This window comes from Panulirus ornatus, chromosome 45 (genome assembly GCF_036320965.1).
Source record: "Panulirus ornatus isolate Po-2019 chromosome 45, ASM3632096v1, whole genome shotgun sequence".
Lineage (NCBI taxonomy): Eukaryota > Metazoa > Arthropoda > Malacostraca > Decapoda > Palinuridae > Panulirus > Panulirus ornatus.
Window position 1 is genome coordinate 1,019,949 of NC_092268.1, and position 21,045 is coordinate 1,040,993.

Below are 21,045 nucleotides of genomic sequence, written 5' to 3' on the forward strand. Positions count from 1 at the left end.
GCAGCTGTGAGTAACCTTCCCAGTACCCAAGCAGGTAGTACCAGTAATTTACCTCCATGGTTGGTGGCCACCTACCAGCTACTACCTACCCATCTAGTTCTATGACACTTACTAGACTATTTCTACCTTTTGATAATGCAACACTGGCTGAAGATTAAGTTGGTGCTGCACTTTCCCAGTGAACACTTGTAGCCTAACTACACAACTCCCACGAAAGGCACCCAGTTTCTCTATTACCTGTATCCACATGATGTTATTTTTCATGTATTAAGAATATTTTTTTATATTTACAGCATATCTTTTATTGATAATCTTCCAGAGGATTTGTATGCTCCAGTGATTGATGGAGTTAACATGGACACAATTATGTTGGTGGATGAAGCTGGACACGTGGGGTAAACCATGGAAAGCTGTGTAGGTATGTATATTTGCATGTGTGGACGTATGTATATACATGTGTATGGGGGTGGGTTGGGCCATTTCTTTCATCTGTTTCCTTGCGCTACCTCGCAAACGCGGGAAACAGCGACAAAGCAAAAAAAAAAAAAAAAAGACATTTCTTGCCAGTCTTCGGGGGTATAATTAGTTATTTAACTGCCTGAAGTATTCTGTATGGACAGCATTTCAATGATGTATATTTTTTCAAGCTTCCTGTATCAATTATGGTATATTTTTTCTTCAACAGCTAAGGTACAGTTCCTTAATGATATATACATTGGTTTTCTTAAAGTGGATACCATCAACAATGTGAATATTAATGAGCTGTACCATTTGGCTGTTCTTCAGAATGAAGATGTGGTATGTTGCTCTCTTCTGATCCATATGACATTTGCAATTTTTGTATATGAATATAACCTAAGTGAACCATTTGATTTGACAGTACATTTGTGTTGCAGGTAATAAAATGTGACTTAAGTGTCACAAATGGTTTAACTGTGAGGAATCTCAAGATAAATTCAACCCTTTCTGGTAGAGGCAGCAAAGGGGTGCTGGTAAATGGTGTAGATGTGTCTGAAGTAAGAAACCAAGCTGTCCTGACTTCTGGTGGTTCATCTGTAATTAGAGGTAGAAAGACATTTGTCAGTGCATTCACAGCTGATCACCTTAATGCTGGTAAGCCTAGATAATCTCAGATGACATTATACATGTTCTTCATATTTTCTCTTGACAACAGCATGTGACACTTGTCTTGCTCTGTCTTCTCGCCACCTCTGCTGTATATTCTTATGATATTTTGGTGAAAGGCTATATTTACAGCATGTATGCCACATATCCTGTTAATATCTGGTACTGTACCAGTTGCCACTTATCCTTTATACTCTTACTAATTTTTTGTTACCCATCATAGCGAGCCTCTACCCTAATTCCACTTCAGCAGTTTATTTAAGGTATTGGGAGCGGGGGGCCAGAAATCCTCCCCTCCTTGTATTTTTAACTTTCTAAAATGGGAAACAGAAGAAGGAGTCACGCGGGGAGTGCTCATCCTCCTCGAATTCTCAGACTGGGGTGTCTAATTGTGTGTGGATGTAACCAAGATGTGAAAAAATGAGAGATAGGTAGTATGTTTGAGGAAAGGAACCTGGATGTTTTGGCTCCGAGTGAAACGAAGCTCAAGGGTAAAGGGGAAGAGTGGTTTGGGAATGTCATGGGAGTAAAGTCAGGGGTTAGTGAGAGGACAAGAGCAAGGGAAGGAGTAGCAGTACTCCTGAAACAGGAGTTGTGGGAGTATGTGGTAGAATGTAAGAAAGTAAATTCTCGATTGATATGGGTAAAACTGAAAGTTGATGGAGAGAGATGGGTGATTATTGGTGCATATGCACCTGGGCATGAGAAGAAAGATCATGAGAGGCAAGTGTTTTGGGAGCAGGTGAATGAGTGTGTTAGTGGTTTTGATGCACGAGACCGGGTTATAGTGATGGGTGATTTGAATGCAAAGGTGAGTAATGTGGCAGTTGAGGGAATAATTGGTAAACATGGGGTGTTCAGTGTTGTAAATGGAAATGGTGAAGAGCTTGTAGATTTATGTGCTGAAAAAGGACTGGTGATTGGGAATACCTGGTTTAAAAAGCGAGATATACATAAGTATACGTATGTAAGTAGGAGAGATGGCCAGAGAGCGTTATTGGATTACATGTTAATTGACAGGCACACGAAAGAGAGACTTTTGGATGTTATTGTGCTGAGAGGTGCAACTGGAGGGATGTCTGATCATTATCTTGTGGAGGCTAAGGTGAAGATTTGTATGGGTTTTCAGAAAGAAGATTTGTATGGGTTTTCAGAAAAGAAGAGTGAATGTTGGGGTGAAGAGGATGGTGAGAGTAAGTGAGCTTGGGAAGGAGACTTGTGTGAGGGAGTACCAGGAGAGACTGAGTACAGAATGGAAAAAGGTGAGAACAATGGAAGTAAGGGGAGTGGGGGAGGAATGGGATGTATTTAGGGAATCAGTGATGGATTGCGCAAAAGATGCTTGTGGCATGAGAAGAGTGGGAGTTGGGTTGATTAGAAAGGGTAGTGAGTGGTGGGATGAAGAAGTAAGATTATTAGTGAAAGAGAGGAGAGAGGCATTTGGACAATTTTTGCAGGGAAAAAATGCAATTGAGTGGGAGATGTATAAAAGAAAGAGACAGGAGGTCAAGAGAAAGGTGCAAGAGGTGAAAAAGAGGGCAAATGAGAGTTGGGGTGAGAGAGTGTCATTAAATTTTAGGGAGAATAAAAAGATGTTCTAGAAGGAGGTAAATAAAGTGCATAAGACAAGGGAACAAATGGGAACTTCAGTGAAGGGCGCAAATGGGGAGGTGATAACAAGTAGTGGTGATGTGAGAAGGAGATGGAGTGAGTATTTTTAATGTTTGTTGAATGTGTTTGATGATAGAGTGGTAGATATAGGGTGTTTTGGTTGAGGTGGTGTGCAAAGTGAGAGGGTTAGGGAAAATGATTTGGTAAACAGAGAAGAGGTAGTAAAAGCTTTGTGGAAGATGAAAGCCGGGAAGGCAGCAGGTTTGGATGGTATTGCGGTGGAATTTATTAAAAAAGGGAGTGACTGTATTATTGACTGGTTGGTAAGGTTATTTAATGTATGTATGACTCATGGTGAGGTGCCTGAGGATTGGCGGAATGCTTGCATAGTGCCATTGTACAAAGGCAAAGGGGATAAGAGTGAGTGCTCAAATTACAGAGGTATAAGTTTGTTGAGTATTCCTGGTAAATTATATGGGAGGGTATTGATTGAGAGGGTGAAGGCATGTACAGAGCATCAGATTGGGGAAGAGCAGTGTGGTTTCAGAAGTGGTAGAGGATGTGTGGATCAGGTGTTTGCTTTGAAGAATGTATGTGAGAAATACTTAGAAAAGCAAATGGATTTGTATGTAGCATTTCTGGATCTGGAGAAGGCATATGATAGAGTTGATAGAGATGCTCTGTGGAAGGTATTAAGAATATATGGTGTGGAAGGCAAGTTGTTAGACGCATTGAAAAGTTTTTATCGAGGATGTAAGGCATGTGTACGTGTAGGAAGAGAGGAAAGTGATTGGTTCTCAGTGAATGTAGGTATGCGGCAGGGGTGTGTGATGTCTCCATGGTTGTTTAATTTGTTTATGGATGGGGTTGTTAGGGAGGTGAATGCAAGAGTTTTGGAAAGAGGGGCAAGTATGAAGTCTGTTGTGGATGAGAGAGCTTGGGAAGTGAGTCAGTTGTTGTTCACTGATGATACAGCGCTGGTGGCAGATTCATGTGAGAAACTGCAGAAGCTGGTGACTGAGTTTGGTGAAGTGTGTGAAAGAAGAAAGTTAAGAGTAAATGTAAATAAGAGCAAGGTTATTAGGTACAGTAGGGTTGAGGGTCAAGTCAATTGGGAGGTAAGTTTGAATGGAGAAAAACTGGAGGTTGTAAAGTATTTTAGATAACTGGGAGTGGATCTGGCAGCGGATGGAACCATGGAAGCGGAAGTGGAACATAGGGTGGGGGAGGGGGCGAAAATCCTGGGAGCCTTGAAGAATGTGTGGAAGTCGAGAACATTATCTCGGAAAGCAAAAATGGGTATGTTTGAAGGAATAGTGGTTCCAACAATGTTGTATGGTTGCGAGGCGTGGGCTATGGATAGAGTTGTGCGCAGGAGGATGGACGTGCTGGAAATATATATATATATATTTATTTATATATATATATTTATATATTATATATATATTTATATTTTTTTATTATATATATATATATATATATATGTATATATATTTAAGGTGGTCATCCACCTTAAACATGCAAGAGAAGTGTGTGGCATGTTTAAGGTGGATGGTGAGTGGCGGGATCAAGTTAATTTGCTAGTGAGAGAGAGAGAGAGAGAGAGAGAGAGAGAGAGAGAGAGAGAGAGAGAGAGAGAGCTAGCTGTATGCATGTTACTTGCAAGGAAGGATTGCGATTGATTGGAAGATGTACCCTAGAAAGTGGCAGGAGGTTAAGAGGAAGATTCAGGGGCAGAAAAAAGAGATCACATTAGAATTAGGTGAGTGAGCATAAGCAAAAATCAGTGAGAACAAGAAAATGTGGTGAAAGGAGTATTATCTTGTAAGGAAAACAAAAACAAGAGATCAGATGTGAAAGGAGGCACATGGACAAGTGGTAATAGGCAGAGATGAAGTGAAGCAGAGATAAAATCGGTGCTTTCAAGGAATGTTGAATGTGTTTGATGATAGGAAGGCAAATGTGAGTGTTACTAGTACATAAAATGAGAGAGTTATGTCAAGTGATTTTGGTGAAAAAGGATGTGAAAGTCTTCCATATGATGAAATGTGGGAAGGCTGAGTGGATGGTATTGCAGTTGAATTTCACGAGTGAGTGAGTGACTTTCTTGTTTTTGGTTAGTTAGGATTTTCAGTGTGTATGTGGATCTTGATAAAGTGTCTAGGATTATCAATTTTGTATGGGTCATGATTAGATGCTAGAGGATTGCCAGATAGCCTGTAATAATATCATTAGGGCAAAGGGGACAAAGACGAGTGTTTGAATTAGAGGCACAAGTTTGTTGAACATACTTAAGTTGTTTGGAAGAGTGATGATGATTTAGATGATGATGGTATGCACAGAGGATCAAACTGGGGAAGGATTGTGGTTTCAGGAGTGGTATAGAATGTTTGTATCAGATGTTTGCCTTGAATATGTCAGAAATACTCAAAGAAAAGGGATGATTTGTATGTGGCATACATGGATCTGAAGCACATAAATCTACAAGCTCTTCACCATTCCCATTTACAACACCGAACGCCCCAAGTACACCAATTATACCATCAACTTCCACATTACTCACCTTTGCATTCAAATCACCCATTGCTATAACCCAGTCTCATGCATCAAAGCTGCTAACACACTAAGCTGCTCTCAAAACACTTGCCTCTCATGATCTTTCTTCTCATGACCAAGCTCATAGGCACCAATAATCACCCATCTCTTTTTCCATCCAATTTCACTTTTACCCATATCAATCTAGAGTTTACTTTCTTAAACTCTATCACATACTCCCAGAACTCCTGCTTCATGAGTAGTGCTACTCCTTCCTTTTGCTCTTGTCCTTGTATTTGTATTGTATTGCTCTTGTATTTATATTTTATCAATATTTATGTATAATAATCTTGGTGGGAGTATTGGAGCATAAGACCACAAATAGAGATCAGTTGAGTGCTCCATTCCACCCCTCTCTCATCCTCCACGCCTTTTTGGCCTTACAGCTCATGGCATAAAAGCATTGTGTTTAAAAACAAGATGGCTAATGGAGAAGGGAAGGGAACCTGTAGGAAACTTGGTACCCCCTGATAAGAATCCTTTCAGAGACCCTGGCGCAAGGGACAATGTGTTGGCATTGGACAGAACCTGGTTATGTAAAATGGCAGGGGGAAATTGCAGAGAGGTCTGTGGGCTTCATCATGAATGGGGAGTTTTGGTTTTGGTGCAGTACACATGTCTGCTAGAGAATGGATGTGAGCAATTGGGGCCATTTCTATTTGTAGGTTCCTGCCGTTACCTTGATGATAATGGGAATTGCAAACAACTGGGAATGAAAGAAATGTCAAAAGATTATGATGTGTGGTATTGGTAGTAGTTAACACATACTTTTTTCTTTTCCCTTTCTGACCAAGAATATTAAGAATATAAATATCTGCAGGTTACTCGAGTGGAAGGGATGATGCTTACCCCCTGTGAGGAACTCCTTGCATTATTGACCTCTGAACCTCAGCCTCCACCGAAAGCTCTCGTTGCCTCCCATCCTGCCAAAGTCTCTTTTGCTTGTCTTCTCTCAGTTATTGATGAGTCAATTAGCAAAAGATTACTAACTTGTATGCTTGCATCAGTTAGAGCACGGGGTGAGTATAACTAGAAATGTTTCTTTGTTCTGTAATTTTCATATACCTAAGTGTCTTATCCCTGGGGATAGGGGAGAAAGAATACTTCCCACGTATTCCCTGCGTGTCATAGAAGGCGACTAAAAGGGGAGGGAGTGGGGGGCTGGAAATCCTCCCCTCTCTTGGTTTTTTTTAATTTTCCAAAAGAAGGAACAGAGAAGGGGGTCAGGTGAGGATATTCCCTCTAAGGCCCAGTTCTCTGTTCTTAACGCTACCTCGCCATTGCGGGAAATGGCAAATATTATGAAAAAAAATATATATATATATATATATATATATATATATATATATATATTTTTTTTTTTTTTTTTTTCAAACTATTCGCCACTTTTTTTTGCTTTGTCGCTGTCTCCCGCGTTTGCGAGGTAGCGCAAGGAAACAGACGAAAGAAATGGCCCAACCCACCCCCATACACATGTATATACATACGTCCACACACGCAAATATACATACCTACACAGCTTTCCATGGTTTACCCCAGATGCTTCACATACCTTGATTCAATCCACTGACAGCACGTCAACCCCGGTATACCACATCGCTCCAATTCACTCTATTCCTTGCCCTCCTTTCACCCTCCTGCATGTTCAGGCCCCGATCACACAAAATCTTTTTCACTCCATCTTTCCACCTCCAATTTGGTCTCCCTCTTCTCCTCGTTCCCTCCACCTCCGACACATATATCCTCTTGGTCAATCTTTCCTCACTCATTCTCTCCATGTGCCCAAACCATTTCAAAACACCCTCTTCTGCTTTCTCAACCACGCTCTTTTTATTTCCACACATCTCTCTCACCCTTACGTTACTTACTCGATCAAACCACCTCACACCACACATTGTCCTCAAACATCTCATTTCCAGAACATCCATCCTCCTGCGCACAACTCTATCCATAGTCCACGCCTCGCAACCATACACCATTGTTGGAACCACTATTCCTTCAAACATACCCATTTTTGCTTTCCGAGATAATGTTCTCGACTTCCACACATTCTTCAAGGCTCCCAGAATTTTCGCCCCCTCCCTATGATCCACTTCCACTTCCATGTTTCCATCCGCTGCCAGATCCACTCCCAGATATCTAAAACACTTCACTTCCTCCAGTTTTTCTCCATTCAAACTCACCTCCCAATTGACTTGACCCTCAACCCTACTGTACCTAATAACCTTGCTCTTATTCACATTTACTCTTAATTTTCTTCTTTCACACACTTTACCAAACTCAGTCACCAGCTTCTGCAGTTTCTCAACTTTCTTCTTTCACACACTTTACCAAACTCAGTCACCAGCTTCTGCAGTTTCTCACATGAATCAGCCACCAGCGCTGTATCATCAGCGAACAACAACTGACTCACTTCCCAAGCTCTCTCATCCCCAACAGACTTTATCCTTGCCCCTCTTTCCAAAACTCTCGCATTCACCTCCCTAACAACCCCATCCATAAACAAATTAAACAACCATGGAGACATCACACACCCCTGCCGCAAACCTACTTTCACTGAGAACGAATCACTTTCCTCTCTTCCTACACGTACACATGCCTTACATCCTCGATAAAAACTTTTCACTGCTTCTAACAACTTGCCTCCCACACCATATATTCTTAATACCTTCCACAGAGCATCTCTATCAACTCTGTCATATGCCTTCTCCAGATCCATAAATGCTACATACAAATCCATTTGCTTTTCTAAGTATTTCTCACATACATTCTTCAAAGCAAACACCTGATCCACACATCCTCTACCACTTCTGAAACCACACTGCTCTTCCCCAATCTGATGCTCTGTACATGCCTTCACCCTCTCAATCAATACCCTCCCATACAATTTACCAGGAATACTCAACAAACTTATACCTCTGTAATTTGAGCACTCACTCTTATCCCCTTTGCCTTTGTACAATGGCACTATGCACGCATTCCGCCAGTCCTTAGGCACCTCACCATGAGTCATACATACATTAAATAACCTTACCAACCAGTCAACAATACAGTCACCCCCTTTTTTAATAAATTCCACTGCAATACCATCCAAACCTGCTGCCTTGCCGGCTTTCATCTTCCGCAAAGCTTTTACTACTTCTTCTCTGTTTACCAAATCATTTTCCCTAACCCTCGCACTTTGCACACCACCTCGACCAAAACACCCTATATCTGCCACTCTATCATCAAACACATTCAACAAACCTTCAAAATACTCACTCCATCTCCTTCTCACATCACCACTACTTGTTATCACCTCCCCATTTGCATTATTGGATTACGTGTTAATTGACAGGCGCGCGAAAGAGAGACTTTTGGATGTTAATGTCCTGAGAGGTGCAACTGGAGGGATGTCTGATCATTATCTTGTGGAGGCTAAGGTGAAGATTTGTATGGGTTTCCAGAAAAGAAGAGTGAATGTTGGGGTGAAGAGGGTGGTGAGAGTAAGTGAGCTTGGGAAGGAGACTTGTGTGAGGAAGTACCAGGAGAGACTGAGTACAGAATGGAAAAAGGTGAGAACAATGGAAGTAAGGGGAGTGGGGGAGGAATGGGATGTATTTAGGGAATCAGTGATGGATTGCGCAAAAGATGCTTGTGGCATGAGAAGAGTGGGAGGTGGGTTGATTAGAAAGGGTAGTGAGTGGTGGGATGAAGAAGTAAGAGTATTAGTGAAAGAGAAGAGAGAGGCATTTGGACGATTTTTGCAGGGAAAAAATGAAATTGAGTGGGAGACGTATAAAAGAAAGAGACAGGAGGTCAAGAGAAAGGTGCAAGAGGTGAAAAAAGGGCAAATGAGAGTTGGGGTGAGAGAGTATCATTAAATTTTAGGGAGAATAAAAAGATGTTCTGGAAGGAGGTAAATAAAGTGCGTAAGACAAGGGAGCAAATGGGAACTTCACTGAAGGGCGCAAATATATATATATATATCAGCAGTTAATTTTATTTTAGATATTAATTTGTCATAATATATTTGTAATGAACAATGCTAGTGTATTCGTTAATTAAAAGATGCGTAAGAAGACTTTAAAATTAAAATTTTTGAGAATAGTTTTAAAATCATAGTAGTTAGGGGTGTGTACATCATGGGAAATGTGAGTTTTGAGTATGAAGTTAGTGAAAAACAGATGTAATTGAAGCAGACATGAAAACATGCCTTGTGCCATCATTAGAGATAATTAAAGTGTGTCTAGTTAGTATATATATAAAAACATGCCTTGTACCATCATTAAAGATAAAGTGTGTCTAGTTAGTATATATATAAAAACATGCCTTGTACCATCATTAAAGATAAAGTGTGTCTAGTTAGTATATATATAAAAACATGCCTTGTACCCTCATTAGAGATAATTAAAGTGTGTCTAGTTAGTATATATATATAAAAACATGCCTTGTACCATCATTAAAGATAATTAAAGTGTGTCTAGTTAGTATATATATAAAAACATGCCTTGTGCCATCATTAAAGATAATTAAAGAGTGTCTTGTTAGTATATTTTTAAAAACATGCCTTGTGCCATCATTAAAGATAATTAAAGTGTGTCTAGTAATTAAAGTGTGTCTAGTTAGTATATATATAAAAACTTGCCTTGTACCATCATTAGAGATAATTAAACTGTGTCTAGTAAGTGTATATAGAAAACCTAATTGTATGTATTGATATATACACACACAGACACACACATATATACCTATGCACACAGTTCACACTGTCTGCCTTTATTCATTCCCATCGCCACCTCGCCACACATGGAATACCATCCCCCTCCCCCCTCATGTGTGTGAGGTAGCACTAGGAAAAGAAAACAAAGGCCCCATTTGTTCACACTCAGTCTCTATCTGTCATGCAATAATGCCCGAAACCACAGCTCCCTTTCCACATCCAGGCCCCTCACAACTTTCCATGGTTTACCCTAGACGCTTCACATGCCCTGATTCAATCCACTGACAGCACGTCAACCCTGGTATACCACATCGATCCAGTTCACTCTATTCCTTGCCCTCCTTTCACCCTCCTGCATGTTCAGGCCCCGATCACACAAAATCTTTTTCACTCCATCTTTCCACCTCCAATTTGGTCTCTCACTTCTCCTCGTTCCCTCCACCTCCGACACATATATCCTCTTGGTCAATCTTTCCTCACTCATTCTCTCCATGTGACCAAACCATTTCAAAACACCCTCTTCTGCTCTCTCAACCACGCTCTTTTTATTTCCACACATCTCTCTTACCCTTACATTACTTACACGATCAAACCACCTCACTCCACACATTGTCCTTAAACATCTCATATCCAGCACATCCACCTTCCTGCGCACAACTCTATCCATAGCCCACGCCTCGCAACCATACAACATTGTTGGAATCACTATTCCTTCAAACATACCCATTTTTGCTTTCCGAGATAATGTTCTCGACTGCCACACATTCTTCAAGGCTCCCAGGATTTTCGCCCCCTCCCCCACCCTATGATTCACTTCCGCTTCTATGGTTCCATCCGCTGCCAGATCCACTCCCAGATATCTAAAACACTTTACTTCCTCCAGTTTTTCTCCATTCAAACTTACCTCCCAATTGACTTGACCCTCAACCCTACTGTACCTAATAACCTTGCTCTTATTCACATTTACTCTTAACTTTCTTCTTTCACACACTTTACCAAACTCAGTCACCAGCTTCTGCAGTTTCTCACATGAATCAGCCACCAGCGCTGTGTCATCAGCGAACAAGAACTGACTCACTTCCCAAGCTCTCTCATCCACAACAGACTTCATACTTGCCCCTCTTTCCAAAACTCTTGCATTCACCTCCCTAACAACCCCATCCATAAACAAATTAAACACCCATGGAGACATCACACACCCCTGCCGCAAACCTACATTCACTGAGAACCAATCACTTTCCTCTCTTCCTACACGTACACATGCCTTACATCCTCGATAAAAACTTTTCACTGCTTCTAACAACTTGCCTTCCACATTATATATTCTTAATACCTTCCACAGAGCATCTCTATCAACTCTGTCATATACCTTGTCCAGATCCATAAATGCTACATACAAATTCATTTGCTTTTCTAAGTATTTCTCACATTCTTCAAAGCAAACTCCTGATCCACACATCCTCTACCACTTCTGAAACCACACTGCTCTTCCCCAATCTGATGCTCTGTACATGCCTTCACCCTCTCAATCAATACTCTCCCATATAATTTACCAGGAATACTCAACAAACTTATACCTCTGTAATTTGAGCACTCACTCTTATCCCCTTTGCCTTTGTACAATGGCACTATGCATGCATTCCGCCAATCCTCAGGCACCTCACCATGAATCATACATACATTAAATAACCTTACCAACCAGTCAACAATACAGTCACCCCCTTTTTTAATAGATTCCACTGCAATACCATCCAAACCTGCTGCCTTGCCGGCTTTCATCTTCCGCAAATCTTTTGCTACCTCTTCTCTGTTTACCAAATCATTTTCCCTAACCCACTCACTTTGCACACCACATTGACCAAAACACCCTATATCTGCCACTCTATCATCAAACACATTCAACAAACCTTCAAAATACTCACTCCATCTCCTTCTCACATCACCACTACTTGTTATCACCTCCCCATTTGCGCCCTTCACTGCAGTTCCCATTTGCTCCCTTGTCTTACGCACTTTATTTACCTCCTTCCAGAAAATGGTTATGGTTATATTAAATGAATTGTAGGTGAAATGTATAGATTTCAGAGAATGTAAAATTATGTATTTGATATAAAAAGTCCACCTAATCTCTTGAAACCTTATCAGACCTTATGTTGGAGGTAAATTATTATTAACTGAAATGTAGGGTGTAAGTTGTGTTTGTTGTGGTGTTGGTTGACATAAGTGCATTTCAAATGTAACTTGTTGAAAAGGAGAAATTAAGCTGTCATAGGATTGTTATTGTTTTTGAAGTAGAAGAATATTTTATGTGTTACTTTTGTGTTATATTAATTGGAAAATATCATTATTAGTTGTATTAGTATATATATTGGTTGTGATATTTTGATATGATTAGATGTAGGGATTGAGTAGGTGCAAATGTGTGAAAGTTCAACACGTGGACATGTTTAGGTTATTGACCAAGTATACTTTTTGGATAAGTAATGTACTTTTTTATTAAATGATTTATATGTTGCATTGGTAGGTGTGTATATGTGTTTTGAGAATAAATGAAAGTGTTGATTTAGCATGAATGATGATGATTTTTCTTATGGGAAATGTTATGAATGTAAGACAATTGTATTTTTTAAAGTGATTTATTAAAGCGTTGTATGACCTGACCTTGGATGCAGGACATGTACACAATAAGAATAACACATTTAATTGTTAGTTATTATTGTAACCTATATAATGGAAGATAAGGCAGTGAGATGTAACTTCCTGACATAGGAGGTGAATTTTTAGTATTAAGGGATAGGGCAGCAGGTTTGGATGGTATTGCAGTGGAATTTACTAAAAAAGGGGGTGACTGTATTATTGACTGGTTGGTAAGGTTATTTAATGTATGTATGTCTCATGGTGAGGTGCCTGAGGATTGGCGGAATGCGTGCATAGTGCCATTGTACAAAGGCAAAGGGGATAAGAGAGTGCTCAAATTTCAGAGGTATAAGTTTGTTGAGTGTTCCTGGTAAATTATATGGGAGGGTATTGATTGAGAGGGTGAAGGCATGTACAGAGCATCAGATTGGGGAAGAGCAGTGTGGTTTCAGAAATGGTAGAGGATGTGTGGATCAGGTGTTTGCTTTGAAGAATGTATGTGAGAAATACTTAGAAAAGCAAATGGATTTGTATGTAGCATTTATGGATCTGGAGAAGGCATATGATAGAGTTGATAGAGATGCTCTGTGGAAGGTATTAAGAATATATGGTGTGGGAGGCAAGTTGTTAGAAGCAGTGAAAAGTTTTTATCGAGGATGTAAGGCATGTGTACGTGTAGGAAGAGAGGAAAGTGATTGGTTCTCAGTGTATGTAGGTTTGTGGCAGGGGTGTGTGATGTCTCCATGGTTGTTTAATTTGTTTATGGATGGGGTTGTTAGGGAGGTGAATGCAAGAGTTTTGGAAAGAGGGGCAAGGATGAAGTCTGTTGTGGATGAGAGAGCTTGGGAAATGAGTCAGTTGTTGTTCGCTGATGATACAGCGCTGGTGGCTGATTCATGTGAGAAACTGCAAAAGCTGGTGACTGAGTTTGGTAAGGTGTGTGAAAGAAGAAAGTTAAGAGTAAATGTGAATAAGAGCAAGGTAATTAGGTACAGTAGGGTTGAGGGTCAAGCCAATTGGGAGGTAAGTTTGAATGGAGAAAAACAGGAGGAAGTAAAGTGTTTTAGATATCTGGGAGTGGATCTGGCAGCGGATGGAACCATGGAAGCGGAAGTGGATCATAGGGTGGGGGAGGGGGCAAAAATCCTGGGAGCCTTGAAGAATGTGTGGAAGTCGAGAACATTATCTCAGAAAGCAAAAATGGGTATGTTTGAAGGAATAGTGTTTCCAACAATGTTGTATGGTTGCGAGGCGTGGGCTATGGATAGAGTTGTGCACAGGAGGGTGGATGTGCTGGAAATGAGATGTTTGAGGACAATGTGTGGTGTGAGGTGGTTTGATCGAGTAAGTAACGTAAGGGTAAGAGGGATGTGTGGAAATAAAAAGAGCATGGTTGAGAGAGCAGAAGAGGGTCTTTTGAAATGGTTTGGGCACATGGAGAGAATGAGTGAGGAAAGATTGACCAAGAGGATATATGTGTCGGAGGTGGAGGGAACAAGGAGAAGTGGGAGACCAAATTGGAGGTGGAAAGATGGAGTGAAAAAGATTTTGTGTGATTGGGGCCTGAACCTGCAGGAGGGTGAAAGGAGGGCAAGGAATAGAGTGAATTGGATCGATGTGGTATACCGGGGTTGACGTGCTGTCAGTGGATTGAATCAGGGCATGTGAAGCGTCTGGGGTAAACCATGGAAAGCTGTGTAGGTATGTATATTTGCGTGTGTGGACGTGTATGTAAATACATGTGTATGGGGGTGGGTTGGGCCATTTCTTTCGTCTGTTTCCTTGCGCTACCTCGCAAACGCGGGAGACAGCGACAAAGCAAAAAAAAAAAAAAAGATAAGAGATAGGGGAGAAAGAATACTTCCCACGTATTCCCTGTGTGTCGTAGAAGGCGACTAAAAGGGAAGGGAGTGGGGGGCTGGAAATCCTCCCCTCTCAGTTTTTTAATTTTCCAAAAGAAGGAACAGAGAAGGGGGCCAGGTGAGGATATTCCCTCAAAGGTCCAGTCCTCTGTTCTTAACGCTACCTTGCTAACGCGGGAAATGGCGAATAGTATGAAGTATTAATGAACAAAAGTTGTGTGTTGCTCGGCATGTTGACTGACATTAGTGCAGTTTTAGTGTCGGTGATGGGTGTGAAGTGAAAGTAAAGTTTAAAGAAGCTTTCGAGTAGTAGGGAGGTTAGGTTTTTTGTTATGCATACTGATAAATTGTGTAATTTGGATTGTTTTTTACTAGATGTATTAGTTTAATATGAGGCTTATTAGGTAATATTTGAAATGATAAGTTTCAGAGTTTAAAGATTTTGTATGTTCTGAGTGAAATTGCATTGATATGATGTGTATTGGTTGAAATTGATTTTACAACATTCGCTGTATTGCGTTCTAAGTTTTGATATTGTAATGGTTTGATATTATGAGGTGTATTACTTGTATATTGCGATGGGTATTGATGTTATATGTTGAAGTGTATTACAATGATATGATCATGCGCATTAGTTTGAAATGATGAGTATAAATGATAATCTAATGTTTATTTAGTTTAGAATGGTAAGCGTATTATTGATTTATTTATTTTTTTTATTTTGCTTTGTCGCTGTCTCCCGCGTTTGCGAGGTAGCGCAAGGAAACAGACGAAAGAAATGGCACAACCCACCCCCATACACAATGTACACACACACATGCCCACACACGCAAATATACATACCTATACATCTCAATGTACACATATATATACACACACAGACACATACATATATACCCATGCACACAATTCACACTGTCTGCCCCTATTCATTCCCATCACCACCTCGCCACACATGGAATACCATCCCCTTCCCCCCTCATGTGTGCGAGGTAGCACTAGGAAAAGACAACAAAGGCCCCATTCATTCACACTCAGTCTCCAGCTGTCACGCAATAATGCCCGAAACCACAGCTCCCTTTCCACATCCAGGCCCCACGCAACTTTCCATGGATTACCCCAGACGCTTCACATGCCCTGATTCAATCCACTGACAGCACGTCAACCCCGGTATACCACATCGATCCAATTCACTCTATTCCTTGCCCTCCTTTCACCCTCCTGCATGTTCAGGCCCCGATCACACAAAATCTTTTTCACTCCATCTTTCCACCTCCAATTTGGTCTCCCACTTCTCCTTGTTCCCTCCACCTCCGACACATATATCCTCTTGGTCAATCTTTCCTCACTCATTCTCTCCATGTGCCCAAACCATTTCAAAACACCCTCTTCTGCTCTCTCAACCACGCTCTTTTTATTTCCACACATCTCTCTTACACTTACATTACTTACTCGATCAAACCACCTCACACCACACATTGTCCTCAAACATCTCATTTCCAGCACACCCACCCTCCTGCGCACAACTCTATCCATAGCCCACGCCTCGCAACCATACAACATTGTTGGAACCACTATTCCTTCAAACATACCCATTTTTGCTTTCTGAGATAATGTTCTCGACTTCCACACATTCTTCAAGGCTCCCAGGATTTTTGCCCCCTCCCCCACCCTATGATTCACTTCCGCTTCCATGGTTTCATCTGCTGCCAGATCCACTCCCAGATATCTAAAACACTTTACTTCCTCCAGTTTTTCTCCATTCAAACTTACCTCCCAATTGACTTGACCCTCAACCCTACTGTACCTAATAACCTTGCTCTTATTCACATTTACTCTTAACTTTCTTCTTTCACACACTTTACCAAACTCAGTCACCAGCTTCTGCAGTTTCTCACATGAATCAGCCACCAGCACTTTTTCATCAGCGAACAACAACTGACTCACTTCCCAAGCTCTCTCATCCACAACAGACTTCATACTTGCCCCTCTTTCCAAAACTCTTGCATTCACCTCCCAAACAACCCCATCCATAAACAAATTAAACAACCATGGAGACATCACACACCCCTGCCGCAAACCAACATTCACTGAGAACCAATCACTTTCGTCTCTTCCTACACGTACACATGCCTTACATCCTTGATAAAAACTTTTCACTGCTTCTAACAACTTGCCTCCCACACCTTATATTCTTAATACCTTCCACAGAGCATCTCTATCAACTCTATCATATGCCTTCTCCAGATCCATAAATGCTACATACAAATCCATTTGCTTTTCTAAGTATTTCTCACATACATTCTTCAAAGCAAACACCTGATCCACACAACCTCTACCACTTCTGAAACCACACTGCTCTTCCCCAATCTGATGCTCTGTACATGCCTTCACCCTCTCAATCAATACCCTCCCATATAATTTACCAGGAATTCTCAACAAACTTATACCTCTGTAATTTGAGCACTCACTCTTATCCCCTTTGCCTTTGTACAGTGGCACTATGCATGCATTCCGCCAATCCTCAGGCACCTCACCATGAGTCATACATACATTAAATAACCTTACCAACCAGTCAACAGTACAGTCACCCCCTTTTTTAATAAATTCCACTGCAATACCATCCAAACCTGCTGCCTTGCCGGCTTTCATCATCCGCAAAGCTTTTGCTACCTCTTCTCTGTTTACCAAATCATTTTCCCTAACCCTCTCACTTTGCACACCACCTCGACCAAAACACCCTATATCTGCCACTCTATCATCAAACACATTCAACAAACCTACAAAATACTCGCTCCATCTCCTTCTCACATCACCACTACTTGTTATCACCTCCCCATTTGCGCCCTTCACTGAAGTTCCCATTTGCTTCCTTGTCTTACGCACATTATTTACCTCCTTCCAAAACATCTTTTCATTCTTCCTAAAATATAATGATACTCTCTCACCTCAACTCTCATTTGCTCTTTTTTTCACCTCTTGCACCTTTCTCTTGACCTCCTGTCTCTTTCTTTTATACATCTCCCACTCAATTTCATTTTTTCCCTGCAAAAATCGTCCAAATGCCTCTCTCTTCTCTTTCACTAATAATCTTACTTCTTCATCCCACCACTCACTACCCTTTCTAATCAACCCACCTCCCACTCTTCTCATGCCACAAGCATCTTTTGCGCAATCCATCACTGATTCCCTAAATACATCCCATTCCTCCCCCACTCCCCTTACTTCCATTGTTCTCACCTTTTTCCATTCTGTACTCAGTCTCTCCTGGTACTTCCTCACACAAGTCTCCTTCCCAAGCTCCCTTACTCTCACCACCCTCTTCACCCCAACATTCACTCTTCTTTTCTGAAAACCCATACAAATCTTCACCTTAACCTCCACAAGATAATGATCAGACATCCCTCGAGTTGCACCTCTCAGCACATTAACATCCAAAAGTCTCTCTTTCGCACGCCTGTCAATTAACACGTAATCCAATAACGCTCTCTGGCCATCTCTCCTACTTACATACGTATACTTATCTATATCTCGCTTTTTAAACCAGGTATCCCCAATCACCAGTCCTTTTTCAGCACATAAATCTACAAGCTCTTCACCATTTCCATTTACAACACTGAACACCCCATGTATACCAATTATTCCCTCAACTGCCACATTACTCACCTTTGCATTCAAATCACCCATCACTATAACCCGGTCTCGTGCATCAAAACCACTAACACACTCATTCAGCTGCTCCCAAAACACTTGCCTCTCATGATCTTTCTTCTCATGCCCAGGTGCATATGCACCAATAATCACCCATCTCTCTCCATCAACTTTCAGTTTTACCCATATTAATCGAGAATTTACTTTCTTACATTCTATCACATACTCACACAACTCCTGTTTCAGGAGTAGTGCTACTTCTTCCCTTGCTCTTGTCATCTCACTAACCCCTGACTTTACTCCCAAGACATTCCCAAACCACTCTTCCCCTTTACCCTTGAGTTTTGTTTCACTCAGAGCCAAAACATCCAGGTTCCTTTCCTCAAACATACTACCTATCTCTCCTTTTTTCACATCTTGGTTACATCCACACCCATTTAGACACCCCAGTCTGAGCCTTCGAGGAGGATGAGCACGCCCCGCGTGACTCCTTCTTCTGTTTCCCATATAGAGGTTATAGAGCCAAAACATCCAGGTTCCTTTCCTCAAACATACTACCTATCTCTCCTTTTTTCACTTCTTGGTTACATGTACACACATTTAGACACCCGTCTGAGCCTTCGAGGAGGATGAGCACTCCCCGCGTGACTCCTTCTTCTGTTTCCCATTTTAGATATTGATAGGTGTGTTATTTTTATATGTATATTGTGTGTATATTCTATTAGGTGTATTTGTTGTATTTCAGCTGTATTATTTGTTTAATTACAGTTGCCTTTGTAGTGAATATTAAGTGTATTAGTTTGATATGATTATAAGTAGTATGTTAGTATGTGTCTTACTTGTATATTAGCATAAGTGTAACTTTCATATTATAAGGTATATTGTAATTGCTATATATAGTGAAATATTTGCATTTATTGTATACTATTGTAGATGATTTTATTATTTGCTTGTGTGTATTAATTGAATAATATTAATATGATGTTTATTGGTGTTATATTATCATGTGTATTACTGTTTTCAAATGTATTATGTTTTTTGCAAGGTTTATTGCTGTTATATTTTGAATGTTACAAATTGTAAAATTTATAATGAATAATATATTTTAAGAGCTTATGTACATTTGTGTTTGTATATATATACTTGGATGGCATTGCAGTGGAATTTATTAAAAAAGGGGGTGACCATGTTGTTGACTGGTTGGTGAGGATATTCAGTGTATGTTTGGTTCATGGTGCAGTGCCTGAGGATTGGTGGAATGCATGCATAGCGCTGTTGTACAAAGGCAAAGGGGATGATAAAGGTGAGTGTTCAAATTACAGAGGTATAAGTTTGTTGAGTATTCGTGGGAAAGTATATGTTAAAAAGATTATTAAACCAATGGAAATTTTTTTGAGAATTTGAGGGGATATCACTTTGTAAATGTGGATTCAAGTAGGCATACTTCTTGCATTGCAAACCAGTATGAAACTGGTGTCCTTTATATGGCTAATACTGCTTTATACTGGCTACTAAACATGTTGTGTTATACACATAGGATGTCTATATTTGGTTTCCTGTTTATCGAATGGATCACGTGCACAGTTGGCTAACTCGTATATTCCTGCACTTTAAGTCAATGTATGTGAGCAAACCAAGGCTGTATGCTCATGATTTAATACATAATTGGGAACCAAAAACTGTCGTGTTGGCCTTCATAATTTTAGACAAAGTAGCAGGCATATCTGTAGATTAGTGGTGTTCAGTGGTAATAATAGTAATAGTAGAGGAAATGGAGTTTAGTGGTTCTGACATATTGGGGTAAAAGAATATAATCAATAGTACGTGGTTGCTTTTGGTTAAGCATTAAACTTTGCAGGTGAATGGCCACTCGCTAGACAGCATAACCCGGGAGTTCCTACTAGATGGTGTAGATCAGAATGTACAGGAAAGTTGGCATGCAAACTACATGGAAGTGGATGTCTTCACCACCCTTGGCAGTCCCATATCAGGAACGATCTCTGGAGTGCTAACTAGTGGTAGGTTTTCTGCTACATAATGGTCTTGTTTTAATCTAGTTGGGCATAGGAATAGGAAAAGTGACCTGACCTGACCTAACCTAACCTAACCTAACCTAACCTAACCTAACCTAACCTAACCTAACCTAACCTACTGCTGCCTGATGCTCCTGCCTGCTGTCTGTTGCTCCTACCATTTTGCCGAAAGGGTGGGCTACAGCATAGCTCTCACCATAGGAAAATCTCGGGTTTGATGAATGAGTAGCATGAGTAAAGTTTTGTGTGTAACAAGGAGAGATTGTATGCTTGTGGACAGAATACCAGCAGTTTACATATGGCTGAGACAGAAAGAAAGACGGCTGTCTGGATCGGAGGAGTGCAGCTTGTAAACCACTGAAGTGCTGGCTCAGTATGCAGTTATCACTAATCCTCATGATACCTAGGTGGGTAGGATCAGGAGTATCACTTCTTTATCCCATCTTTCACATGCCATACACATCATTTGTCTATGTAAGTATTTAAACCTTTCAATGCCCTGGTTTTATTTAGCTTATGTGTGTGCCATTTTTTAATTTCTCTAGGTATTGCAGCACAACAAGCCACTTTTCTAAACCCTCTTCCTCTTGCTACTTTATTTTAGACTTTTTTCTTCATTTGTTCATTACAGACTTTCACACATTACTTCACCAAAAAATGGCATTCCACCTGTCACTCCCTTTAACATACTTGCATATAACAACCTTTTCTGTGCAAGCCAGTGAATTGCAACAGGCCAATTATGCATGTTAATGCTCAGTCCCTTACATGTATACTCTTGCCCATGTGCAGCTTATTGAATCCAGTATTCCCAATTACCACTCCTCTT

The 21,045-nt window shown here is 40.6% G+C and overlaps 2 protein-coding genes and 1 long non-coding RNA gene across 29 annotated transcripts in view; 1 reads left to right on the top strand and 2 right to left on the bottom strand.

Annotated features, from left to right (window-relative positions):
• Positions 1–21,045, bottom strand: part of LOC139762968 (negative elongation factor D-like) — a 395,386-nt gene that overhangs the window by 366,090 nt on the left and 8,251 nt on the right. The gene's annotated exons all lie outside the window — the stretch shown is intronic.
• The window catches only part of LOC139762966 (uncharacterized), a 167,883-nt gene that overhangs the window by 67,983 nt on the left and 78,855 nt on the right, over positions 1–21,045 (top strand). For 7 of the 22 annotated variants that reach the window (XR_011715871.1, XR_011715873.1, XR_011715872.1 and 4 more), the window contains 4 exons: positions 320–418; positions 897–1,113; positions 6,152–6,350; positions 20,042–20,201. The exons of 10 other annotated variants lie outside the window; for them this stretch is intronic. The gene's annotated coding sequence lies outside the window, so the exon portion shown is untranslated. Of the gene's footprint in view, positions 1–319; positions 419–896; positions 1,114–6,151; positions 6,351–19,251; positions 19,487–20,041; positions 20,202–21,045 lie in introns of those variants that run through there. 5 more of the 22 variants (XR_011715879.1, XR_011715878.1, XR_011715877.1 and 2 more) reach the window with 4 other exon arrangements.
• Positions 6,415–10,559, bottom strand: LOC139762979 (uncharacterized). The gene is made up of 2 exons (XR_011715925.1): positions 9,761–10,559; positions 6,415–9,698 (listed from the first exon to the last, which is right to left on the bottom strand). It is a non-coding gene; the product is annotated as an uncharacterized lncRNA (long non-coding RNA).